At 51.0% G+C, this 26,592-nt stretch overlaps 1 long non-coding RNA gene across 2 annotated transcripts; it reads left to right on the forward strand.

Moving 5' to 3' along the window:
• Positions 1-7,989: 7,989 nt before the first annotated feature.
• On the forward strand, positions 7,990-25,491 carry LOC128314968 (uncharacterized). 2 transcript variants are annotated; one of them, XR_008297339.1, is made up of 5 exons: positions 7,990-8,527; positions 11,435-11,858; positions 16,158-16,279; positions 18,668-18,866; positions 19,296-22,193. It is a non-coding gene; the product is annotated as an uncharacterized LOC128314968 (long non-coding RNA). The 2 variants fall into 2 exon arrangements; XR_008297340.1 differs by lacking the exons at positions 18,668-18,866; positions 19,296-22,193 and adding an exon at positions 25,083-25,491.
• Positions 25,492-26,592: the final 1,101 nt, after the last annotated feature.

A 26,592-nucleotide genomic window follows, 5' to 3' on the forward strand; every position in this document is an offset into this window, starting at 1 on the left:
CAACACTGTTCCACACCTTCACTTGGCCATCTCTTGGACCCTCTTCAGGTGAGACTCCCGAGTCCTCCTGTGTGAGCCCTTGACCCGGTGGCGCTCCCTGGATGCCCTCCCTGGCACCACTGACGTTCTCCGGGAATCTTCGGGAAAGACTCTGTCTGAGTCAGCTCGGGCTGCTATAACAAATGCCACAGACGGGGTGGCCGTGTTAGTCAGGGCTCCCAGAGGAAGAGAACCCAAGGCTACACACGGAATTGGCTCACGGAATTACGGAGGCCAGGAAGTCCTCTGATGGGCCATCTGCCACCTGCAGACACAGGAAAGCCAGTGCTGCGATTCAGTCCGAGCCCGAAGGCCTGAGGATCGGGAGAGAGCTCCGATTCCCAAGACCAGGAGACATGGGCATCCCGGCTCCGGCAGGGAGAGCAAATTCTCCGTCCCTCTACCTTTTTTTTTTTTTTTTTAAGTTTATTTATTTTGAGAGAGAAAGAGAGAGCAAGCACACGTGAGCAGGGGAGAGGGAGAGAGGGAAGAGAGAGTCCCAAGCAGGTTCTGTGCTGTCAGCATGGAACCCGATACAGGGCTCGAACCCACGAACCGCGACATCATGACCTGAGCCCAAGCTAAGAAAGAGTCAGACGCTTAACCGACCGAGCCCCCCCCCCCCCCCCCCCGGGCACCCATCCACCTTTTTGGTCTGTCCAGACCCTCAACGGATTAGATGAGGCCCACCCTCATCGGTGAGGCCATCTCGCTTATTCCATCTACTGATACAAATGCTAGTCTCTTCCAGAGACACCTTCACAGACACTCGCAGAGCAGTTGAGCGTATTACCTGCTCTCTCGGCATCTCGTAGCCCCGGCAGGTTGGCACATAAAATAAGCCATCACAGTGGCTACAAGGACAAAACATTTATTTCCCGCAGTTTGGGAGGCTAGCAGTTGGGAGACCAGGATGCCAGGGCGGCTGGGTTCCGGGAGGGCCCTTTTCCTGGTTTGGAGGTGCCGCCTTCTCGCTGGGTGCCCACGTGGAGGAGGGACGTTTCCGGTCTCTTCGTCCCCTGACAAGGGCGCTAATCCCACCGCGGAGGCCCCACCCTGGTGACTTCAGCTGACTCTGATCCCCGTGGAAAGGCGCCACCGCCCAGAGCCATCCCACCCGGGATGGGGCCTCGCCGTGGGGATTCGGGGGACACGAATGTTCGGTGCATAGCGTGCTCCAAAACGGCTTCCTGAGATTTGGGGCCTGTTAGTGGAATTTCTGCATTGCTGCGCTAAAGGAGAGGGGAAAACGAGAGGCCCGAGGAAGGAGAGGTGAGGACAGAACCCCTCACACAGGCTGGGTGGGGTTTGTTTTGAACGCGGGGACCAGAGGCAAAGGCAGTTACAAAGGCCCCTGGGCTCACGAGTGGTGGGATGGGGGTTCGAACCCAGGCCCGGTGGCTCCAGACAAGGCCTGGACCTTTAGTCACAGCAACATAGGGTCCAGCAAATTGTGATATCGTTTATGTCCTCGGCCGTATGTAGTTTCTAGTCTTTCTTGTTGCACAAATGTTATACATTCTCTACAGGGTAAAAACTAAAAGTCAGAAAAGCTGAAAACTCCATACCATATCCCCTCGCCAGAAACAAAACTGCGAGTGACCTACAGACATTCCTTTAAAAAAAAAGGGGGGGGGGTCGCTGCATGGCTCAGTTGGTTAAGCATCCCACTATTGGTATTGGCTCGGGTCATGATCTCGTGGCTCGTGAGATCGAGCCCCGCATCGGGCTCTGCACTGACATTGTGGTGCCTGCTCAGGATTCTCTCTCTCTCTCTGCCCCTCCCTGCTCATGCTCTCTCTAAATAAATAAATAAATACACCTTAAAAAAAAAGAAAAATAAAAAATTTAAAAAAAGATTTGAAATAATTTTCACACCCAACGTAGGGTTCGAACCCACAACCCTGAGATCAAGAGTTACACGCGCTCCCAAGCTCTCCCCGCTGAGCTAGCCAGGTGCCCTGACCTACAAACGGGTCTCTTGTATATCCTGTTCTGTGCACATGTCTGAATTTCTTTCATCCTTGAGTGCCATCAAGTGTTGAGAACAACACCTTTTTTTTTTTTTTTTGTCCTTAAAGTGGGCTTCATGCCCAGCATGGAGTCCAACATGGGGCTTGAACTCAGGACCCTGAGATCAAGACCTGAGCTGAGGTCCAGAGTTGGACGCTTAACCGACTGAGCCACCCAGGCTTCCCTTCCTTCAATGTAATAACACTCTCCAGGGGGAAAAAGAAAAATAAAAACAAACACCCCTCCCCCCCCCAAAAAAAACACCAAAAAACATCCCCCACCATGCCACACATACCCATGGCTTTAAGTTAGATATAGTTCAGCATTTCTTTGTTTCCTGCGTCGATAAAACATGGAAAAGTGGTCATTTGAGGGACCAAGAAATTACAGGTGTTACATTACCTCCTCTTGTGCCCTTAGCATTATAGCTTGAATATTTTACCATTCATTCAACAGGTACCACATTTTACATGCACAGTCTCCCACTGGTGGGTATATATTGGGTGCCCACTAGGTGCCAGGTACCTGTCCGGACATCAGGGGTATGAAAGTGAACAGGACGGACAAAACTCTGCTCTGAAAGAGCTGACACTCCAATGACAGATGTTCCCAGCAGTATTTTTGGGATAGTGTAGTATTCCGTTGTGGGGAATTGTGCTATGATGTGTGTAGATAACCAATCCCCTGCTATTAAAACCCCCACTAGCTACATATTTGTGGCCAAACATTTCTGCGTTTTCTTTAATTATTATTTTTTTGATTGGGGTAAAATATACATAACATAAAATTAGCCTTTTGACCGTCTCCAAGTGCACAGCTCAGAGGCGTCAGGCACACACATAGTCGGGCAGCCGTCCCCGCCACCCGTCTCCAGAACTTTCCATCTCCCCAAACCGAGACTCTGTCCCCATGAAGCACGGACTCCCCATCCCTGGCTCCCACCATCTGCTCTCTGTCTCTGTGGACGGGACTCCTCTGGGGACCCCCCTGTGCCTGGGGTCACGCAGGGATGTGTCCTTCTGTGTCTGGCTTCTGTCCCCGCCCACAGTGGCCTCTGGGGCCATCCATGTGGTGGCAGGTGGCAGGAGGTCCTAAACCACTTCCTGTCTATGGATTTGCCTGTTCTGGACATTTTGCATAAATGGAATCACACGCAGTGTGGCTTTTTGTGTTTGGTTGTCTCGCCCACGCTGCAGATCCTATCTTCTGGAAGCCACTATAATTCTGGATTTTCTGACCCACAGTGGGGATGCATCATCCTAACTAGTCCACTCTTAGGGGAGAGCCAGGGACCAGGGGAGGAAGGGCTGAAGTTTGCATGAGATTAGGGGTAACAGATAAGTCAAGACAGCAGAGGAATTGGGGGGGGGGGGGAAGGGGGGGGATCCATAAAGTGGCTTGAACTGACCCTGGATGCATCTACCCTCCAGAAGGAAGACCGAGAACAGGATGTAGGCGTGGCTGTGGAGAGATTTCGGGAACCAGGTCCCTGAACTCCCCTCCCGACCGGTCCCTTGCCCTAGGGCAGAGTAGGGACACGCCCACAGCGACTTTTGATTTCGTTGGTGTGTGAGGACCTCAGTCTTCTCTCCTGGCTGAGCGGGAGGGCCCCTGCCCCCGGGGTACTGCCTTCCAAGAGTTGATTGTCAAATTTTCAGCATTTTTGACAACTAGATGTTAAACCCAGCCAGTATTGAAATTAAATTCTAGGTGCCTAAAAGTTAACGAATCACGAAAAACAACAACAACAACAACAACAAAACCAAAGGTGATGAATACAGAACACGCATCACATCCTCATTACTCTCCTACCTACTGCTTTTAGCCGGGCCCTCGGGGTGATTCATGCCTACCGCGTGGGCAGGGTGGAAATCCGCCCCGACCCTGACCGTGACCCGGTGACCCTACCCATTTCTTCCCAATTTCCTGCTCTGCGACTCCACTCCCGCAAGCGGGAAACCATCCTGGTGGGAGTTCCTTCACCGCAGAAACGGACTCATGATTAAAATGAGCTACCCCGCGGGGGCGCCTGGGTGGCTCAGTCGGTTAAGCGCCCAACCTCGGCTCAGGTCCTGTTCTATGTTCTCGCGGTTCTCTCGGTTCGTGAGTTCGAGCCCCGCGTCCGGCTCTGTGCCGACAGCTCAGGGCCCGGAGCCTGCTTCGGAGTCTGTGTCCCCCTCTCTCTTTGCCCCTCCCCTGCTCGCGCTCCGTCGTCCCTCTGTCAGCCACCCCTCCCCCGAAGGCCCCCTGACTCTGCTCCGTCGCATGTCACCTTGCCTCCACACCTACTCTAGAATTTACATATTGAAGCCATTATTCTCGGTCTGCGCTCGCAACGCGGGCTGGGACGGACGAGCCGCGATGTTTGCCTGTGGGCGCTCGGGGCTGTGCGTTTGCTCAACAGGGCCTGGCATACAGCAGGCGCTCCATATGTGATGTCGAGCGGACAAAGGAATCGTTCCGGGCAGCACAGCACCACCCTGCCTGAGAATGGTGGCCGAGATCGCCCCGGTGCCGGCGCCGTCCACCTCCTTCTCTTTCGCTCGAGTTTTTCCCGCCGCCCTCAGGCTTCGGGGAGGCAGCGCGGGAAGACAGGGTGGGGGTGGGGCCGCCATTCGGCCGGGACTGTGGCCCGGGGCCAGGCGACCGCCCCCTCCCCAGCCCCTCCGCCTCCGGGGAGCCCGCTGTGCCGCTTCCGGTCCGTCCCCGCGCGGGGCAAACGTCGGGCCGCACCCGGGGGGGTCGGTCAGGGCCGCCGGGCGGGACTCCCTAGCGCCCCACGTGGTGGCCACCTGCGCGGCCGCGCTCCGGACGCCCCAGGTTGGCCAAGAGGCCAGGCGACCGCTAGGGGGCGCCGAGCCTCGGCTGGGGGCTGGGGGCTGGGGGCTGGGGGGGGGAGGGGGGTGAGAAATGAGGGGAGTGACTACCCTGCCTTGCCCGTTACTGGGTTACCGGCTGCATGCCTCCCACCCAGACGCTGAAATCCTAACCCGCAAAAGGCAACGGTTGTAGGAGGTGGGGCCTCCGGGAGGCGACTAGGTCAGAAGGCGGAGCCCGCCTCGAGAGAGAGAGGCCCCGAGAGCGAGAGCCAGCGCCCTGTCCCCTTCCTCCGCGTCAGGACGCGGCGAGCAGAGGGCCCGTCCCCCAAGCAAGGGGGCACCCGGGGTCATCGGCGCCCCCAGCCTCCTCACCCGAAGGGAAACAGGAATCTGCGGGTTGGAGGCCCCCAGCTCGTGGCATTTCGCTGCCGCGGCCGGGACAGGCCAAGGCGGGCTGCTACCGCTAAGTGTCCCCGACGGGGCGGCTTAAACAGAGACGGATCCTCCCACACTTCGGAGTCTGGATGTCACAGGTCACAACGTCAGCAGATGGGGCGCCTGGGTGGTGGTGACCCCGCGGTTTGCGGGATCGGGCCCCGCGTCTGGATCTGCGCTGGCAGCGCCGAGCCTGCTTGGGATCCTCTCTCGCCCTCTCTCTGCTCCTCCCCCACTCACGCTCTGACTCTCCCAAAATAAATAAATAAAGTTAAAAAAAAAATGCCAGCAGGACTCCTGGGTCCTGTCTCCCTCCCCCTCCTCCTCCTCCTCCCCTCCTCCTCTCCCTCCTCCCCTTCTTCATCCTCCCCCTCCTCCTGCTCCTCTCCTTCCTCCTCCCCTCCTCCCCTTCTTCCTCCTCCCCTTCCTCCCCTTCTTCCTCCTCCCCCTCCTCCTCCCCCTCCTCCCCTTCTTCCTCCTCCCCCTCCTCCCCTTCTTCCTCCTCCCCCTCCTCCTCCCCCTCCTCCTGCTCCTCTCCTTCCTCCCCTCCTCCTCCCCTTTCTCCTCTCCCTCCCCCTCTTCCTCCTCCTTCCCCTCATCCCCCTTTTCCTCCTCCTTCCCCTCCTTCTCCTCTCCTCCTCCTCCTCCCCCCTCCTTCTTTGCTTATTTAATAGCTGTTTGTGGCACTTTTATAACACGGCCCCCACATTCTCTGACCCTTCTCCCATTCTCTGACTATGTCCCCTCCCCTTGAATGTGTGTGGTCACATGTCTGTTTGACCTGTAAAGTGGAATTCGTTCTGGGATTTCTGAGGCTAGGGCATAGAAGGGGGGAAGCCTTCCCCCCCCCACCCCCCCAGTTCTCTTGAGCTGCCCATCACCATGAAGGAAGTCAACAACCCGGAGATCATGGTGCTGGGCAGGCCACTAGCTGACCCCCCGTCCACCGTCCCAGAAGGGCTCAGCCTTCTGGCCGTCTGCTCCCAGCTGTCCCCTGCAGAGTAAAGGCCTCTTGGACCTTCCAGCCCAGCCATCCCGGAGCTGCCACCACCCACGTGGTAACAGAAGCCCCCCCTCCCCCCCTAGACACGCCCAACTTCCTCACCTACAGAATCAGTGACATCTGAGACAAGATGATTGTTTCAAGCCTGTGTGCTCTCGGGTGGTCCGGGAGGCAGCAGTGATATCGGGAATGGTGTTACATGTAGCTTGTGGCTCTAATTTGCATGTCTATGATTACTAACCAAGTCACACAGTTGCCCAAGAGGTCGTTTACTATGTCTGTCTCCTCCCCGGGGAGCTGCCTGCCTGCCCGCTGGGGGAACCCCGCCACGGTTCAGTTCCTAAGAAACGGGCTTGACGTGTCCTTGCGGGGAGTAGACAGATCTGTGCGAGTGCAGTCTTTTGCTCCATTCACCCCTCCAGCCACAGTTCTTGACGTTCTGGGTACCTACAGCGTGCGGGGTCATGTGCTAGAGGCTGGGGGTACAGCCCCGAGCGGCCCAACGCCATTCTCAAGGGCCCGGAATCTGGCCGAGGGTGATAACTCAAGTCCGACTGTGTGGTTAGGGACGCAGGGGCCCGGGGGATGGACAGCCAGCCCCTGGCTGGGGAGGGAAGGAGAAAGTAGGGGGCTGTTTGTTTCGCAGACATGCATTTTCCGGGATAGCTGTTACAAAAAGTGGAGTCCCACATCATTCTAGTTGTCTGTTTTGGCTTAACAAACTCCCCCAAGCTCCGTGACTTCTGTGGACTGCCTTGCGTCGTCCCAAAATCCGTATGTAGAAGGCCTAAGCCCCAGCGCCACCCCATCTGGAGATCATCTGTAGGGGGTATCCCGCAACCCTGGGGGTCACACTCTGGTGTCACCCGGGCCCCCGTTCTATCGGCTGAAAGGCACTCACTAAGTCTGGTCCTCTTCAGAGGGACGGAGCCAGACGTCCCCCTCTCCAGGGAAGGAGATTCAATGTGAGAGGGATGTCCTAAAGTTTAAAGTTTGTGGATGTTTTTAAGCCACACGCTTGAGCAGAGACCAAGAGCCTGGACCACAGGGCAGGCACGACCCAGTCGGTGCCTCCTTGAGTCGCCCCACGCCTACAACTCAGCATTGTAGCGGACATCTCCAACGCAGGGGTCCTCCACTGGAGACCGCGGCGCACCATTCTACGTACAGCTTCTGCAAGCAGGGATGATTGACGTCAGTGGCGTCTCATGTATTTCTTTTTTTTTTTCTTTCTTTCTCTTTGAGGGTCTTCAGAAGCCACCCTCCAGCCCTCCTCCAGCCTCTAGCAGGAATGTTACTGAGTAGCAGGTGTATACTTTCCTTAGGAAAACAAATAAGAGAGAAGCGTTGTGTTTGTTATTTTCTTTTAATTGAAATAAATTAACCATGTTCAAGTGTATAAATGAAACATTTAAGGGGAGCCTGGGTGGCTCAGTCCGTTAAGTGTCAGACTTCAGCGCAGGTCATGATCTCACGGTTTGAGGGTTCGAGCCCCACGTGGGGCTCTGTGCTGACAGCTGGGAGCCTGGAGCCTGTTTCCGATTCTGTGTCCCCCTCTCTCTCTGCCCTTCCCCCGCTCAGGCTCTGTCTCTCTCTCTCTCTCTCCCAGAAGTAAATAAACATTAAAAAATTTTAATGAAACATTAAAATAACCACCTTGAAATGTACGATTCGGTGGCATTTAGACCATTCTAAGTGCTGGGCAACCTCAACTCCTGTCTAGTTCCGAAATATTTCCAACGGCCCTAAAGGAAACCCCATCCCCAACGGACGGTCCCCACCCAACTTCTTTGGACCCGCTTCTTCTGGACAATTCATGTAACTGGAATCACGCCCCAAGTATCTGGCTTCTCTCCCTGAGCATCACGTTTCCACGATGTATCTACATTGTATCGTGTGTGACTGCTTTGTGCACTTTGTGGCTGAATAATTTTCTGGCTTAGGGATGGACCACATTTTGTCTCTCCACTCATCTGCTGATGGACATTTGGGTTGTTTCCACCTTTGGCCTGTGAGGACTAGTGCTGCAATGATAAGCATTTGTTTGAATCTGTTTCCAATGTTTTTTTTTTTTTTTTTTTTTTTTAAGTGGCCTCACGCCCAGCATGGAGCCCAACGCAGGGCTTGAACTCAAGACCCTGAGATCAAGATCTGAGCTGAGATCAAGAGTCAGATGCTTAACCAACTGAGCCACCCAGGCGCCCCTCAATTCTCTCGGGTATAAATCTAGGTGTGGAATTGCCAGATTATATGCTAATTCTGTTTTAACTCTTTGAGGAACCATCAAGCTGTTTTCGTGTATCTGTGATTAAAAAAAAAAACAGCTTTATGGAGGCATAATTAGTATGTAATAAACTATGCATATTAAAACTGCACAATCACATCATCCGCGAATAGAGGCAGGTGTTTTTTTTTTTGTTTTTTCTTCACTTCCTTCCAAAATCGATGCTTTTGATTCCTTTTCTCACTGCTGTAGCTACAACAGACCTGATCTGTTCCCAGTCTTGGAGGGAAGCGACCAGTCTTGTATCATGGGAGTGTGCCGGTCACTGTGGGGTTTCATAGGTGTCCTTTGTTGGGTCAAGAAAACTCCCTTCTATTACCCTTATCCCCAGACTTAAAAATAAAACAACAAAAAAAAAGGATAGATGTCAGATTTTGTCAAGAGCTCTCTCTGCATTTATTGAGATGATCGTGCAGTTTGCTTTTGGTGACTATATCGCGAATGACGCGGACTGATTTTTCAAAAGTTAAACCACCCCTGCCTGGCTTGTAACTTCTTGTTTTGCTCTAATTTCAAGCTTATAGAAAAGTTGCGAGAAGAGGCAAAATAGTTTTGCTTATCCTTTACCCAGATTCCTCAGTCATTTGCATGTTATCATGTTTGCTTTATCTATGTGGTCTAATTACGTAGATTATTGTTTATATAACATTTATTATATAGGCGTATATAATATGATACATAATATTTATATTATGCTCTATATTTTAAAATGATTTTTTAACGTTTATTTATTTATTTATTTTAATTTTTTTTAATGTTTATTTATTTTTGAGACAGAGAGAGACAGAGCATGAACGGCGGAGGGTCAGAGAGAGAGGGAGACACAGAATCCGAAGCAGGCTCCAGGCTCTGAGCTGTCAGCATAGAGCCCGATGTGGGGCTCGAACCCACGAACCGTGAGATCATGACCTGAGCCGGAGTCGGACGCTTAACCGACTGAGCCACCCAGGCGCCCCTTGTTTATTTATTTTTGAGACAGATAGAGACAGAGCATGAACAGGGAAGGGTCAGAGAGAGAGAGGGAGACACAGAATCTGAAACAGGCTCCAGGCTCTGAGCGGTCAGCACAGAGCCTGACGCGGGGCTTGAACTCACAAACCGCGAGATCATGACCTGAGCCGAAGTTGGCCACTCAACCGACTGAGCCACCCAGGCGCCCCCAATGCTCTATATTTTAAAGTGTATTTATTTATTTTGAGAGAGAGAGCAGGGGAGGGGCAGAGAGCGAGTCCCAGGCAGGCTCCACTCAGAGCCCAACGCGGGGCTCGAACCCACAAACCGTGAGATCATGACCTGAGCCGAAACCGAGAATCGGACATTTAACTGACCGCATCACCCAGGTGCCCCTACATTATAATTTATAACAAAATATGGTAAGGTGTTATAAGTAATACATTACGTAATTATATAAAACATATAAAATAACGCATGATGTATAAAATATAAGTTCAGATGACATAGAATAAAATGTAATGCATTTGTACACATACATATACACATAATGCATATATGTTTTCTGAACCATTTGAGTCAGTAAGTTGGGGTCTTGACCACCTTTACTCTTTTTTTTTTTTTTTCTGGAGAAAGAGAGAGACAGAGAGAGAGAGAGCGCACACGTGTGCGGGGAAGGGGCAGAGAAAGAGAGACTCCCAAGCAGGCTCCGTTCAGAGCCCAGCCCCGGGCTCGATCTCACAGCCCTGGAATCATGACCTGAGCTGAAACCAAGAATCGGACGCTCAACCGTCTGAGGCCCCCACCCCCCAGGTGCCCCATTGACTAACTTTACTCTTAAACACGTTGGTGGGCATTCCCTTGGAACAAGGACTTGTCCTACAGAGCCACAGTTCAATGATCAAAATTGGGATATTTAACACGGATGAGCCTACGGGCTTTGCCATGCGGACTCCAGTGCTCCCTTCTCCCTTCACAGCTGTGCTCCTGGAAGGTCCAGAGCGTTCACAAGCCGCTGATGCTTTCCTTCTCTCCACGGCTGGTTTTATCCCTGAGTCCGAACCAGGCGGGCTGAAACAAGGATGGTTTTGTGGTGTGTGTGTGTGTGTGTGTGTGTGTGTGTGTGTGTGTGTGTGTGTTTTCTCCAACTGTTTCCTCCCCGCTGTCTGTAAAATCTCTCTTCTCTGCCCTGAGGAGCAAGTTCTGTGACCTGTCTGGTCACTGTCAGCTAAAAAAGTCTTGGGGCCCTTGGGTGGCTCAGTCGGTTGAGCGTCCAACTTCGGCTCAGGGCATGATCTCACAGTTTTCTGAGTTCAAGCCCCGTGTCGGGCTCTGTGCTGACCGCTCGGAGCCTGGAGATTCTGTGTCTCCCTCTCTCTCTCTGCCCCTCCTTGGCTCGTGCTCTGTCTCTCTCTGTCTCAAAAATAAATAAAAACAACCACAAAAATCTTGCCCTGTCCAACCCTGTGAACAGTTTCCATCTGACAGCTTTTTCCATCTCCTCCTTGGCTGGCTAAACGTCTCTGGGCGTGGCATGGTGCCCCCCCCCCCCCCGGGGACAGGACCCAGTGCCCTGTCCCTCCTGCGTCTCTTTGCACCATGTGCTGCTTCTGTCCCTCCATCCCTCACCAGGCTGGGGCAGGGCCAAGGAGCAGGAGCGCGGAGCAAACCAGCAGGTGTGAGCGCTGACCCCCCCCCCCCCCACCACAGATGCCGTCTCTGGTCAGCACCGGGCACAGGCTGGGCTCCTGGGATCCAGAAAGGCGAAAGGCAGGTACAGAAGGGGACAGATTCCAGAGCCAGATGTGGGTCAGGGGAGGAAGCTCAGCCATCTCCTTGTGATGCTGCCTGCCTGTCGTCATGGAAACCGAAGCCACTCTCTTTTTGAAGGACCCATTAAGGTACTGGATGGGACGTAATCAACTCTCCCCCGGGGTGGCCCCCAGCCACCCTTGGGACCAACGGGAAAGGCAAGTCCTGGAGACCATGCAGCGTCTGAGCTCTGCCCTCGCCATCCTGACTGCTGCCGATGCACTGCGCGACCACAAGTCGGCTTCTGTTTGCATCTCAACATGCAAATGTCGTGGAAATGACAGAGGGACACGTCACAATCGCCACACTGTCTCTGAGTACCAGGCTATGGGAGGAGCATAAGGTAATGGCTTGAAATGCGGACGCTGGCTGCACACTGCCCGCGTTCAAATCCTGGCTCTGTCCCCCACTAGCTGTGCGGGCCCCAGGAGCCTGCTCATCTCTGACCTCGGCCTCTTGTCCTACAAAACGGAGTGTGACAGTCGTAACCAGTTCATGCGAGGTAGTGTATCTAAAGCTATGAAAACAGTGTCTGCAGAAAGGAAATGTGGTATGGTCATGCAGTGGAATATTATGTGGCCATAAAAAGGAAAGAAGCACTTTCTGACTCTTGATACAATGTAGATGAGTATTGGAAACATTATGCAACATGTACGACATTATGGAAACATTATTATCCGCGAGAGAAGTCAAACATAACAGCCCACACAGCATAGTATAGTATTTATGTGAAACATTCAGAATAGGCAAATTAATACAGGTTAGTGGAGCTGGAGGGGCGGGGTGTAGAAGGAGCATGGGAAGTGACTGCTTAACGGAATGGGGTTCTTTCTGGGGGTGGTGGAATGTTCTGGAAGTAAGTAGTGGTGATGATTGCAGAACACTGGGAATGTACTGAGTGTCACTAAATTGCCACTTTAAAATGGTTAAAATGCAAGTTTTATGTTATGTGCATTTGTTTGATGAGATTGTAATGTTTGTTTTACTTTTGAGAGAGACAGAGCGTGAGCGGGGGAGGGGCAGAGAGAGAGGGAGACACAGAATCCGAAGCGGGCTCCGGGCTCCGAGCTGTCGGCACAGAGCCGACTCGGGGCTCGAACCCACAGACCGCAAGATCATGACCTGGGCCAAAGTTGGGTGCTCATCCGACTGAGCCACCCAGGCGCCCCATGTTGTATAAGATTTTTTCTGGTGGCATATCACAACACAGTGACACTTGCAGAGAAGACGTGCAGAACACTTTGTCACTTGGAGTTCCAAGTAAGAGAAGGATACGGGGCGTGCCCTAGGGGGGGCGGGGGACAGCAAGCTGGAGCTGTAAGCAACCTGAGTAGGGTTCGCTAGGTTTCCAGGACTTCTTGGGATTGGCTAATTTGAATAACTTCCCGGGCTCCTGGACAATGAGGCTGTCCCTAGTTGCCTGGCTCCCAGCCCTGGGGCAATCGAAGCAGGTGCACAGTGTCCCTTGAACATGAGAGCTGATAGGGAAGTGGTCCAGGTGTTGGATTTCATCAGCTGCTCGAGAGGAAGGACCTCGTGGGCCTCTGGCCTGTGGCTCAGAAATGGGTCCGTCTCTTACTCCCTTCCTTCTCCTTTTCCATCTGTCAATCCGTTATGTATCCACCTTTTTTTTTTTTAATTTTGTTTTCAACGTTTTTTATTTATTTTTGGGACAGAGAGAGACAGAGCATGAACGGGGGAGGGGCAGAGAGAGAGGGAGACACAGAATCAGAAACAGGCTCCAGGCTCCGAGCCATCAGCCCAGAGCCTGATGCGGGGCTCGAACTCACGGACCGCGAGATCGTGACCTGGCTGAAGTCAGACGCTTAACCGACTGCGCCACCCAGGCGCCCCTGTATCCACCTTTATACTTTTCTTCCTACTACCCAGTTATTTATCTGTCACTATTGCCAATGTCCTCATTGTAATTTCTTGAACATTTACTATGTACCAGGCGTGGTGCTATGCACTAATACAATCATCTTGATCTCTGCAACAGCCTGAAGAAATTGCCACAATTGTCACTATTTTTGCAGATAGGGAAGCTGAGTTGGGAGGGAACGCTCTTGCCCAATGTCCCCACTCAGCATTCTTCACCTTTCTGCCCCACTGACCCGTGGAGCAGTCTCTAATCCCATCACAGAACTAGAATTTTTGCTCGCACCAAGAGCTGGCTGATTTTAATTTTCAGCCCACATAGTGTTCCAAAGGCAGGGTCCCACACACTTCCCATGAGTCTCTGAGGCGTTTCATTCCACATTTCAAACTCTACATTTTCCTACGGCTGCTTTTTGCCTTCGGAACTGTGTTGCATCCGCTGTCGACTGGATCGCGTGTTTTATTTGTTCTGTCCTTGTCTATCTCTCCAGGATATGGGCGTGTCTTTTAGGCAGCTCTACCTTGTGAGCCATTCGTATGCCTTCCCTCTCCAGGAGCTTATAACTCTCTTTTGAAATGTGAGCCTGGAGATACAGGCTCACAGGAGGTCCCAGTTGGAAACTGGCTTGGAGAATGTGAACAACACTGGGTGGGCTTCCAACTGTTTGAGATACGTGTAGCAGAGATTGTTGGCTGTTCTCAGCAACCATTCTCTCTCTCTCGCAGCGCTAGAACCCACGATTTAAAGCTGAGCACATCTGGCCTCAGAAAATATAAACAATATTCCAATACATGGTGCATCATTTTGGACCACGGGGGGTGAGCGCGATGCACGAAGGGTAGCAGAGCAATGATGCAGAAGGAGCCTGGGCCCTGCCATCATGGGCACTAAACCATCCCTGAAGTGCATACACCCAGTTATGTGACATAAAATGAATGCATTACATGGGTTTTTTTTAATAAAAAGAATAACTTGGATTTTTTTTCACATAGTAAAATGCACAGAACTTAATTAAGTGGGTAGATGTTTGGCAATTGTATATACCCCCATACTGTCACTCCCCTAATCAAGAGAGAGAACTTTTTCAGAACCTCGGACAGCTCCACAGACCCATTTCCAATGGATTCCTACCCACCTGGAGGCTCCCAATCCTCCAACAAGTATCTCCTTCCTCCTTCCTCCTCCTCCTCCTCCTCCTCCTCCTCCTCCTCCTCCTCCTCCTCCCCCTCCTCCTCCTCCTTCCTCTTCCTGTTCCTCCTCCTCTCCCTCTCCTCCCTCTCCCTCTCCTCCTCCTCCTTCTTCTGAGTAATCTCTATGTCCGACGTGGGGCTTGAGCTCATGAGCCTGAGATCAAGAGTTGCACTCTCCTCCGACTAAGCCAGCCAGGCACCAAAGCCCAATGTTCCGATTTCTCTCAATATAGAGTAGTTTTGCCCATTGTTCTGTGTCCTATAAATTGAATCATGCATGTGTGCTCAAACTTATTTTGTTCAGCATGACTTTCTAGTCCTCTATACTTCCGTGTGTATCATAAGTTTGTTTCTTTCTTTTTGAAGTTTATTTATTTATTTATTTATTTTGAGAGAGGGAGCGAGAGAGCACAAGCAGGGGAGGGGCAGAGAGAGAGAGAGAGAGAGAGAGGGAGAGAATCCCCAGCAGGCTCTGTGCTCCATGCTGAACCCAATGTGAGGCTCAATCTTATGACCGTGAGACAATGATCATGAGATCATGACCGTGAGATCATGACCTGAGCCAGAATCGAGATTTAGATGCTTAACCAACTGAGCCACCCGGGGGCCTCTCATTAGTTTGTTTCTCCCCCCTCCCCCCCACACACACTGAGTAGCCCAGGGTGGGATAACCATAATTTGTTTATCCACTCACCAGTTAGTTTTTGGCTATTATGACTATAACTGTTGAGGTTGTTTCTGTAAAATTCATTCTGTGGAAACAATGTTTGTTTCTCTTCTATGTAAATCTAGGCATGGGATTGCTGTGCCAAAGGGGGGAAATATATTTCCATTTCATTTAAGCACTGCTATTTTGAGTCTATCAGCATAACCAGACCACATTCTTGTAGATTGGCCTTGCTTGCTTCTTTGCCTTATTCTCAGGTCCCTTGACTTCTACTTTCTGGGACCACCTTCCCAAGCAACTACACTTGTCTCGTGGATTCCCAAATGAAGATAAGTGGGCACAGACCAAATACAATAGGATAGCTCAGTGGGTTGTATCCTCAGTTCAGACACCCACAGCAACTCTGTGTGCTGGTTTATGTTTATAGGTGCACATGGCCTCCGTGATTTTGTGTCTGGTGAAGGTAACAGGGGCTCGGACACCAGCATTTATATCTATCTCAACTGAATACTTAGCATGTCGCTGGCATGAGGGCGTATGAAGGTGAATCTGATGAGATTAGCTGAAGTGTCTCCCCAGAGATCTTTGGGAGAAATAAAAGGTTGTTTTTGGTTTTTTTTTTTTTGGACAGAGAGAGACAGAGCATGAACGGGGGAGGGGCAGAGAGAGAGGGAGACACAGAATCGGAAACAGGCTCCAGGCTCCGAGCCGTCAGCCCAGATCCTGACGCGGGGCTCGAACTCATGGACTGCGAGATCGTGACCTGGCTGAAGTCGGACGCTTAACCGACTGCGCCACCCAGGCGCCCCAAGTTGGTGGTCTTTTTAAATCAAAAGAAGAATTCCCTAAGAATCAGTGGAGAAACTGATCAAAATGCAGATTTCTGGGTCTCCCTCACCTCTGCTTATTGAAGCTGGGAGGGTCCTTGGAATCTGCATTCTCTATGAGCTTCTCAGGAGAATCATCCTCACGTTAAAGTTGGGGAATCCAAGGAAGAGGTGGTCCTGGGTGGGCTAATTGTTGGGTGTAGCTGGCAGGGAAATGACGTGCAATTACTCTCAGCAGGTGCCAGACCAGGTGAGCTATGTGAGGCTATTTGAATTTTATCCTGCAGGCAATGGGAGTCTTTGAAGGATTGAAGACAAAAGTGGGACTTGATCAGATTTGCGCTTTAGAAGACCCCTAATGTACGTGGAGAATGAGCTGGCTGTGTGCGTGTTGGGGAAGGAGGGAAGAGACCACAGATGACCAGGCAATGGTGGAGGCAGGGAGCTGGAGGAGAGGTGGCTTCAGCCAGAATGACTTACCTTGGAGGATACAGGGATGGAGGTTGCTGCATGAGGAGGGGAGGGTCTCTGGGTGTCTGTGTCCCCCTGCCACATTGATGGGGACGTGGAGGGAGGGGCATACTGGTGGCTGGGTGGATTGGGCGTTCAGTTTGGAATGATTAACTTGGAGTGAGTGTGAAGCACTCAGGGGAAGGTATTCACAGAACTACCAGGGCAGAATCTCTCCTTTCAACCGAGTCCCTAATTGGGGGGACAGTATTCAGGTGTATTTTCCTATCCAAAAGCTCTCCCGCACCCAGAGGGTGATTCTAAATATACCAGATAATCTCACAGTTAGCCTTAACCCAGACATTGAACCCCCTCTCCCCACACCATTCATGAAGCGCCTCTGGCATTTAGGTGTCTTAGTAATCGTGTTTCTCTGCTTGTTAATGGACCCACTGAGGCAGTACTCCTGGGAGAGAGAAAGATTTCATTTGTCTGGGACTGAAGAGGGAGACAGGGGTTGCCGGAGCTAATGAGGAATCAATGCTTCGTAATTGCTAATTAAATGAGCCTGGCTCTCTCCTGGGGCTATTAGTTGGCTGGCTGGCCCTTGAGTGTCCACAAATTTAATTACACTCCCCAATAAACACCTGCAGCAACCATCACCCTATGGTATGTCTCTGGGGGAGACCAAGGAGAAGCAGGATCTTTGTGTATGCGTGCTGAAGCCATCAATTAATTTATTGATTGATGTATTGGTTTATTCTCTGGTGCCTTTATTGATCCAACAAATGTTTATTGAGCACCTGCTGTGTGCCAGGCCCTGAATTGGGTGCTGGGGACACAGCTGTGATACAAACACAATCTCTGCCTTCATGGGGCTCACAGTGTAATGGGAGACAGTCCTGCAAACAGATAACTGAAGTTATTGGACAGAAGTTCTGGAGAGAAGATATCCCAGGTCTATGAGAATGTGTAATATAGACTTGACATGGGGTGGGGGCGGTGAGGCAACCAGGAAAACCTCCCTTGGTGACACGAAGCTTGGCGAAGAGGGTAGAGTGAGCCGTGGGGGTGCTGTAGGGGGCGGAGTTTTCCAAGTTGATGGAATCGCAAAGACAAAGGTTCTAAGGCTACAACGAGCTCGAGCTCGCTGTGGTGTCTGTGACTTGATTAGGATGCCATAGAGAATTGGGGGTGAGCCTCATGGAGGCCACAACTCACCTACCAGGCACAAGTTTACCTTGTCCTGTAAGTGGTCCACGGAACTGATGGCAGGATGGGGGAGGAAAAAACCATTCCTCGAAATGTTATTGAGAAGGCGCCAAAGAACTATGGTCTAGGGAGGGCTTCACATGCCATTCCTTCATTGATTTCCATCAGGAAAGTGTAGTAAGATGGTTAAAGACCCTGGGCTCTGAGTCAGATGTTTTGTAATTCCCGGCCTGTGGGGGTGTACAAGTGACATGGCCAATACCATCTATGGCACGTCGCTGTATGCTCCGGGGGCGCGTGTCCCTGTTTTGTTCCCTCCCTTATCCTTGGTCCTCTCCCTGGATGTAAGTGATCCTCTATGATCCCCTGTCCCCCACACTTGCTCGTCCGTCTCAGGCGGAGGCTGACGGGAGTCCACGCAATGAGGAAGCTGTGACTTGTTGTCATAATACATCAGAACAACAAAATCACTAGTCTTCCACACAGCACTAGACCACAACCGCTCCAGTCTTCTTTGCCACCCTCTGCCCCTCCCCTGGGAGCCCCCACCCAGCTTCTACCCCTCACTTGAGCCAAGCCATAACATCTGGGCTTCCTACTTCTCCAGTGCCTCTTCTGGTCCTCCTGGAGAGAGGCAGGATCTGATTCCCAAGGGCCCAACTCCCACCCAGGCACGTCAGGAACATGAAATTTGGAGTTGGACGGAGGTGGGGTTGACTTACAGCTTCATTCACCCTTGGGCTAGTTACATCCCTGCCAATCTCTGGGTCTCAGTTTCCTCATGTGTCACCTGGGCCCAATAACACCCATGTCCTAGGGATGAAAGATGGCGTGATATAATGTACATAAAACGCTTGGCACAATGCTTCTCACAGAAGTCTGGAAAGAGCACAGCAATGTCATCTTGGCAGGCGCGTGTTCCCCCACGGTCCTACTGACTGGCCATCTCACCTGTTAACAGGGAATTACAGATTTGTGTATGTGGTTTCATTTCACCTGCTGATCTAGAAAAGAATTCGTCGAAACGTCCATTAAATGAGGGGCAGGTCTCCAGAAGCGTCAGACCATCCTCTGTTCCCCCATCAGGGTGCAAGGGCGAGCTCCCCCGTTACCAGGGAAGCTGCCCGGTTTCCTGGTGCTGAAATTAAGTCGGCCCCGGAAAGCCTCTGGGAGCTGTCCGGAGTCCTGGTGCTGAAGCAGATCGCGGTTCCCTTCCTGGTCCCCGAGAGGCGCTGTCCGGAGTCTCGGTGCTGAAACAAATAGCAATTTCCTTCCGCGGTGGTCGGTGAGCTATCCAAAGCCTCCGTGCTGAAGAAAACTTGACTTGCTTCCCGCTCTTCCCTTGGCTCCCCCCACTCCCCTCTGTTATCTGTCCTTCTGACTCTCCCCCTCCCCCAGATTTCTTTACCTTCCTATTTTCTTCCCGGGGAGCTTCAGAATGATAGTAGGGGAGACACGGAGAGGTCGCAACCAGGACTCATACCTGCTCCCCACCTCGTGGCTGTTCCCAGACTTACCTCCCAGGTAGTCAGCCCCGTTGGTCTCCGCTTCCCAGACCGCCAAACTTTGCCGTCTTTGTCACTTTCTTGGAGGATATCCATGCGCTGAGCTGCAAACCAGCCCCATCCCCGGGATCCCTGGTCCCTCAGACCACCCTCCCCACCACCACCAGGCAGCCTCTGTATGCCTCACCTGCTTCCAATCTTGTGGGCAGATGCAGGTGACCAGTGGCTGCCAAGGCGAGGACGTGCACTTTTATGGGCTTTGGAGAAGGCGGGGCACCGGGAACCCGAGGAGGGGCTTCACCGGCCGGCCAATGGGACTCCGTCTAGAATGCAGCTCCAAAGATTACCTCATAGGCTGTGGTCTCGGTTTCAGAATAAAAGTCTGGCATCTGCCCAAAAACTGGGTTGGGGTTTTCTGGAGTTGGGAGGGGGCACTCACTATGGTCCTCAAGGTCTCCCCACTACTCAGCCCAACCCCCTCCTAGGTCTCTCACATCCAGTTTGGCCCAAAAGCCCTGGATGATACCTACATCTCCCCATCTCCAGCTTGTGCTATTGCTGGATCAGAAGAGAGAAAACTGGTAAACTGAGTTGGGGAAAAAACAGGGCAAGCTCAGAATATTTAAGTTCAGTTCCAGATAGGGAAACTGAGGGAGGGCTCAGAAGAGCCTGGGGCAGAAGTGGGTCTCAAGACTAGATCTTTTGATTCCTCAGTTCAAAACCCATCTCATAACTTCGTTTATTGTTTTACTTTACTGAGCAGGCTCTGAGTCAAAAACACAAATCCAGACTTTTCTCCTTCTGGCTAGGACTTTGGGCACAGTCGAACCTCTCTGTGCTTCAGTTTCCTTACCGGTGAAATGGGGATAATGGTAGTACCTTCTCAGAGCATTGTGATGAGGAATTAGTGGTATGGTGTGGATGCATGTTAGAAATAACGCATGTGAGCCAGGACTAGGATAAGCAAGACACCTGCCTCAGGTGCAAATTTAAGAAGGCACCAAAAAAAAAAAAAAAAAACCAAAAAACCCAACCCCTCCCACACCTCAGCAATCAAGGTAAATAATGTTTCAATGCAATGTTCTAAGAAATCAAAATTAATGTGTGTAAAAAGTCAACAATGAATAATTTATCAATTTTTTAAAATTTTTAAACATTTATTTATTATTGAGAGACAGAGAGACACAGAGAGTGAGCAGGGGAGGGGTAGACAGAGGGGGAGACATAGAATCGGAAGCAGGCTCCAGGCTCTCAGCTGTCAGCACGGAGCCCGACGCGGGGCTCAAGCCCACCAACTGCGAGATCATGACCTGAGCCGAAGGCGGTCGCTTAACCAACTGAGCCCCCCCAGGCGCCCCTATCAAATTTTTAAATAAAGATAGGATCCACATTACTGGATTTTTCCTTTTGCCTCAGGGTCTAATGCGTGGCATGGCACCAGAAATAATGTATAGACATGGTAAGCTTTCCGATAATGTAGCTTAATCACCCAACTTTTTTGTAGTCGGCATGGGGTAGGGGTGCATACATGAATTCAGCAACCAAACTTGTCCTTAGGGAGAGTGACAACCTGAAAGTATAAGCATACTCAGATGCAGTCTGGTGACAATAGAGGGATCTGTGTCCCAGCTTGTGCTCTCCCCAGTATGAAAGTCCCCTAAAGGGGCTGCTCATTTTGTGGAATCTGAACTCACAAATGAGCTGTCTGCACATCACCTACGGAGCCAGGAGCATCAGATGAGGCACCTAGCATTTGTCAACAAAGATGCCCAAATCCAGAGTTAATTCCACTGATGCACCGGGGGAAAAGTTCAGTCAAACCCATGGGAAGCAGGTGCAGAAACTATAATTCTGACACATAGTAGATACTCAACAAGTCCATTGTGAAGTGTGGACTCCACTGAGTGCATCTGAAACACTCGAAACTGCTACATCTGTTTCCTTCTCAGAGGTCAGTTCTGGCCTCACAGTTCCTAAGGAGCACCAGGGAGCATGCCGCAGAAGGGACAAGAATAGATGGGAAGGCAGCCTGGAGATGGCTGCCTTATTTGTTTCTTCCTTTTTTCTTTTATTTTGGAAAAAAAATTTTTTTCCAACCCACAGGAAAGTTGCAAGAATCGTGCAATGAACTTCCATGTTATCTTAAAAAAGATTTTTTTTAAGTTTATTTATTTTGGAGAAAGACACAGAAACTGAGGTAGGTTCCAGGCTCTGAACCATCTGGACAGAGCCCGACACAGGGCTCGAACCCGCACACCTAGAGATCATGACCTGAGCTGGTCGGACACTTAACCAACTGAGCCCCCTAGGCGCCCCTCCATATCATCTTAAACTAGATTCACCCAGGCATTGGTAACATGTTGCCACATTTGCTTTATCTTTGTTTATTTCTCTACATCTATCTTTGTATCTGTCCCAACCCTGTAGGTTTCAAACACAACTGCGCCTTCATTCCCAAATACTTCAGCATGCACCCCCCCAAGATCAAAGACAGTCTCCTACGTAACCCGAATGTAATGATCACAACCGAGAAGTTAAAACTGTTACAACGCTACTGTCTAACCCCCGACCCACGTTCCTGCCTCACCCATCTCCTGAGACTGCGTTTTAGGGCATTTCTTCCCAAGCTGGGATCCAAGTCAGGATTGGGCACAGCATTTCGTCGTCCTGTGTGTCCCATCTCTACCGCAGAGAGGTGGGTCACAAGATGATTCTTAGACCCTAGGATTCGCCTCTCAGTCCTGGGATCAGGCTTCCTCACTGTCCTCCCTGTGGGTGTCCACTCTACACCGTGTCTGGCCCCCCTTATTTACAACGAGAGTTTGTTTAGAGGACTTCTTAAGTCTCTTTCTCCTCCAACATTCTGGAAAGACATAGCCAGATGTACGCACCCCCAAGCCTACTTTATGAATTCATTCGTGCTGCAAAAAAAAATTTTTTTTTAAATGCCTGCTATGTGCTATGTGGGAATCCAGCAGGGAACCAAGCTGATGTGATTTCTGTCTTCCATTTAGTGCAGAAGACAGATGATAAGCAAGCAAACAAATAAAGGAACAAGGTGACCTCACACAGCAATGACGGCTAGGAAGATAATAGATCAGGAAGGTTAGAGCAAGAATTTCTGTTGAGGGCCAGAAAGTAAATATTTTTGGCTTTGTAGGACAGCCAGTCTCTTGTGGCTACCCCACTGTGCTGTCGTAGCTCAAAGGCAGCCTTGGAGAATATGGAAATGAATGGGTGTCACTGTGTGCCAATAAAACTTTATTTATAAAAATGGCAGCAGTTTATTTGAGCCCAGGGCTGCAACTTGCTGGCTCCATGTCAAACGCTCTACATGCCAGGTATTCCTAAGGCCTTGGGGGCAACCCTATAATGCAGCTACAGTTGTTGTCCCCACTTCACAGATGAGGAAACTGAGACTCAGAGAGACTAGCCCAAGGCCACCTAGAAAGCAAGCAGCAAAGCTGGGATTTGAACACAGCCCTGTCTCTTGGCTCTAAAACTCATGCTCTTGACCACTCCCCACGCTATCATTTGGGGTCCTCCTTACGCCTCTAGGAGACGCCTTGACACCTAGGATTCTGAGATTCTCTTGCCAAATCTTCTAGGCTGCAGAGAAGATGTGATAAGCACTGGGTTTACGGATATGGCAGGAAGCTCAGACAGGGAAAGAGACCTGCCCAGAGAACGCAGTGAGACGGGGTTGGAGCTGGGATGGGGACCCTGGTCCACCACCTGCAAGGTCAAAGCTCTCGTCAGTCGTCCATTGTCTTCTCTGCCCCTTTCCAGATCCTTCATCCATAAGGAAGCTCATACATCATTCTCCCCCTGCACACACACACCTTTTTTTTTTTTAATTTTTTTTCAACGTTTATTCATTTTTGGGACAGAGAGAGACAGAGCACGAATGGGGGAGGGGCAGAGAGAGAGGGAGACACAGAATCGGAAACAGGCTCCAGGCTCTGAGCCATCAGCCCAGAGCCTGACGCGGGGCTCGAACTCACGGACCGCGAGATCGTGACCTGAGCCGAAGTCGGACGCTTAACCGACTGCGCCACCCAGGCACCCCACACACACACCTTTTAAAAATCTTTTTAAGAGTTCTTTTTATGTTTTTTTAAGCCAGGTATATTGAAGTATAACTGATGTGTGGTAACATTCATGTGTTCAGGTGTCCAGTTCTAGGCATTTCGGCAAATGCAAAGTCATGTCTCCCATGCCACAGTCGAGATACAGAACAGCTTCACCACCCCCAAAAGTTCCCTCATGCCCCCTGTGTAGACTCTCCTCTCCCCACTCCCCTAATCCCTGGGAACGGTGGATCCGATCTCCATCAGTATAGTTTGTCTTTTCCAGAACGGCATTTAAATGGAATTACGCGGTGTGCAGCTCTCTGTCTCTGGTTTCTTTCACTCAGCATAATGCACTGAACGCTCACCCCTGTTGTTGTGAGTATCAGGAATTAACTCCTGCCTGTTACCGAGTGGCATTCCATTATGTGAATGGACTTCGGTTTGTTTATCCACTCACCAGTGTAGGGACATTGGGTTCAGGAACATCTCTAGCTTTTGGAGATGATGAATAAAGGGGCTATAAACATTCGTGTACAGGAGTCTGTGTGGACAGTATGTTTTCATTTCTCTAGGGTAAATACTTAGGAGTGGGTTGGCTGGGTCGAACAGTAAGGGTATGTTTGCCTTTCTAAGAAACCGCCAAATGTATGTTTCAGAGTGGCCATATAACTTTGCATTTCTGTGAACAGCAGACGAGGTGTCCCAATAGCTCCACGTTTTCATAAGCACTTGGGATGGTCAGCTTTTTAGCCACCTAATAAGTGTTGTGTCTTCTCCCGTTTTGATGCATAAACTAGCATTCTATACACACCTTGTAAAACGTGTTTTCTTTTTTTTTTTAAGTTTATTTATTTTGAGAGAGAGAGAGAGAGAGAGAGCAGGGGAGGGCCAGAGAGAGAGGAGAGAGCTAGAATCCAAAGCAGTCTCCATGCTGTTAGCTCAGAACCAGGTGCCCCCAAACCTGTTATCTTTCATTTACTAGTATATGTAGGAGAAAAAGACATAATCCTCAACAAAAGGTCTAATTGGAGAGGCAGATAGTCCCAGTCTATTACAACTCAGAATGAACAAAACTGTGATGCGGGAACCCAGCGCAGTCACCTGCTCCAATCCAGGTTGAGGAAGGAGGGGGCGGGAATCAAGGAGGGCTTCCTGGAGGAGGCTCCGGGGTCTAAATTGAGACTTAAGGCTGAGGAGGAGTGAGCTGGGCAAAGTTGCAGGAAGCAACTTCCTGACACAAAGAACAGCATGTGCAAAGGCCAGGAGAAGAGTGTGGACTTGGCACGCTTGGACCCAGGACCAATTGGTTGCGGAGTCCCTCCTCCTTCTCCTCCTTTCTGCCTGCCTTCGGGTCTGATGGATCCTTTTAAACAGAGGTGGCGACTTTCCCTTGCGAACACACTGGCACCTTAGGAGGCTCCATTCTGCCTTCCAGAATAATCCGAGCTGGCATTTTTAAATCACTTGCTGTGTCCGCACTAATTTGGGCTCTGCCCTTGCCATCTCACTGGGAAGCTCAGCTTCACAGAGAGTCGCCTTTGTTCCACTTTCTCCCCTCCGGGTCCCCAGGGTCTGCAGCATTTGCCCATGTAGGTAAGCAGAAGTGAATGAATCGCTTTAGCAAATGTTCCCCATGAGACTCCAGTTCGGAACAGTAGCTAATTATCTCCTGGGATAATAAAGCAGCAGCGAGTATTAATTAATAGCTCATCACGGTAGGAAAAAAGGTTTGAGAATAAGGTCTGGGGCTGATCCTTCCTCCCTGTCCTCTGCCTTACAACACACACACACACACACACACACACACAGCCCCTTCCTCAGCCGTTACTATAGAGACCTCTTTCCTGCCACCCTCGTGAGCATTTACAAATCGAGACCTGCACAGATGGTGGCCTCAGCAGGCCTGTTGTTCTCTCTTCTAAGGACAATTTCTGGAGCCCTGAGGATTAAGGAAACAGGGCTACTCTGGACAACATCTGCCTGGGGCCCCGAAACCTGACCCGCAAGCCCTGGCAGGGGGAGATTCATGGAGGCATTTACCCAGAAGGACTGGAACACACAAACAGGACCACACACAGGTTGCCCTCCCCACCTGCGGCCGCCAGGGAATCCCTAATGAAGGTCTCGGTCGGTCTCGGGTCCGGTCGGTCCCCAAGCCCCTGAACAAGAGTCACACTTCAACGCTTCAGCCTCTGCGAAAGGAAAGAATCTCGCAGCGTGTGTCTGGAATTGTTACATAATATAAACTAGTGTTTCCTGAGCATCTGCTTTGGGCCAAACGCCGCACACATTTTATGTGTAACGAGTGCATACTGATGCCCTTTGTGTATAATAATCGTGATGATGTGGGGGCTCTTTTCTTTGTCATCAGCTATCGGCTAAGAGTTTTTTGAATGGATATTTTTTTAATTTATTTATTTCTGAGAGAGAGGGAGAGAGAGCGTGTGCACACACATGTGCGTGGGGGAGGGGCAGGCAGAGAGCGAAAGAGAGAGAATCCCGAGCAGGCTCAGCGCGGTCAGTGCCGAGGCAGACGCAGGGCTCGAGCCCACGAACCGTGAGATCACGACGTGAGCTAAAATGGAAGAGTCAGGGGCTCCTATGCTAAGGGCTTCATATATCAGGGAAGGGCAAGAATTGTTAGTAATTGAATGAAAGAATGAATGAATGATCTCATTTGCTCGTCGTACCCACCCTGGACCATATTAACTGCACCCCATTTTGCAGATGTGGAAACTGAGGCTCAGGGAGGTGGAGAGATTCTCACCAAGGACACGCGGCAAATAGGCGGTGGAGGAGGGTTCTGAAAGGAGGTCTTCCTGTTATGGCGCCCCTTACCCCTCATCTTGACGGGGCCCGGAGAGGAAAGCAAGTTTGTCCAGCTCCCGAAGCAGGTCAGGGATCTGGCCAGGACTAGAACCCTCTCTCCTGTGCATTTTTCTTTGGCTCTCTCTTATTCCCTTGCAGCCTTAGCACCAAGCACAGTGGCCCACAAAAAAACCAGGTAGATATTTTCAGATGATGCTGTAAGTACCAGGTTCGGGCCTTCCAGAATCTTCTGGACTCCTTCTCAGGAGGTCACGTCCCTCCAGGAGGCCGGGACACGGAGTTTTGTCCCTCTTTGAAACATGCCGGGGAGACAAACACAGGTCGATTGCCAGATTATGGTCACACCCAGATGGGCAGGCTGGCTGGGCTGGATATTTCCCCCTACGCCATTCTGCTGTTCCCCGGAATGGTTCCCCTTGACATCTGCCAGTTTCCAAAATCAATTTTCTAGCTTTCCTGTTGGTTCTGTGACCTTCACAACGTCCTTCCAATAACCCCCTTTCCTGTTGAAGTAATAGCTCCGGTTACTCTGTATTGAGCGCCGACCAAGCGTGGGCTCTCTCGACCTATCTCACCCTTACACTGGCCTCCAAGCTCTGTGCAA

The sequence above is a fragment of the Acinonyx jubatus genome, chromosome A2 (genome assembly GCF_027475565.1).
Source record: "Acinonyx jubatus isolate Ajub_Pintada_27869175 chromosome A2, VMU_Ajub_asm_v1.0, whole genome shotgun sequence".
In the NCBI taxonomy this organism is placed as follows: domain Eukaryota; kingdom Metazoa; phylum Chordata; class Mammalia; order Carnivora; family Felidae; genus Acinonyx; species Acinonyx jubatus.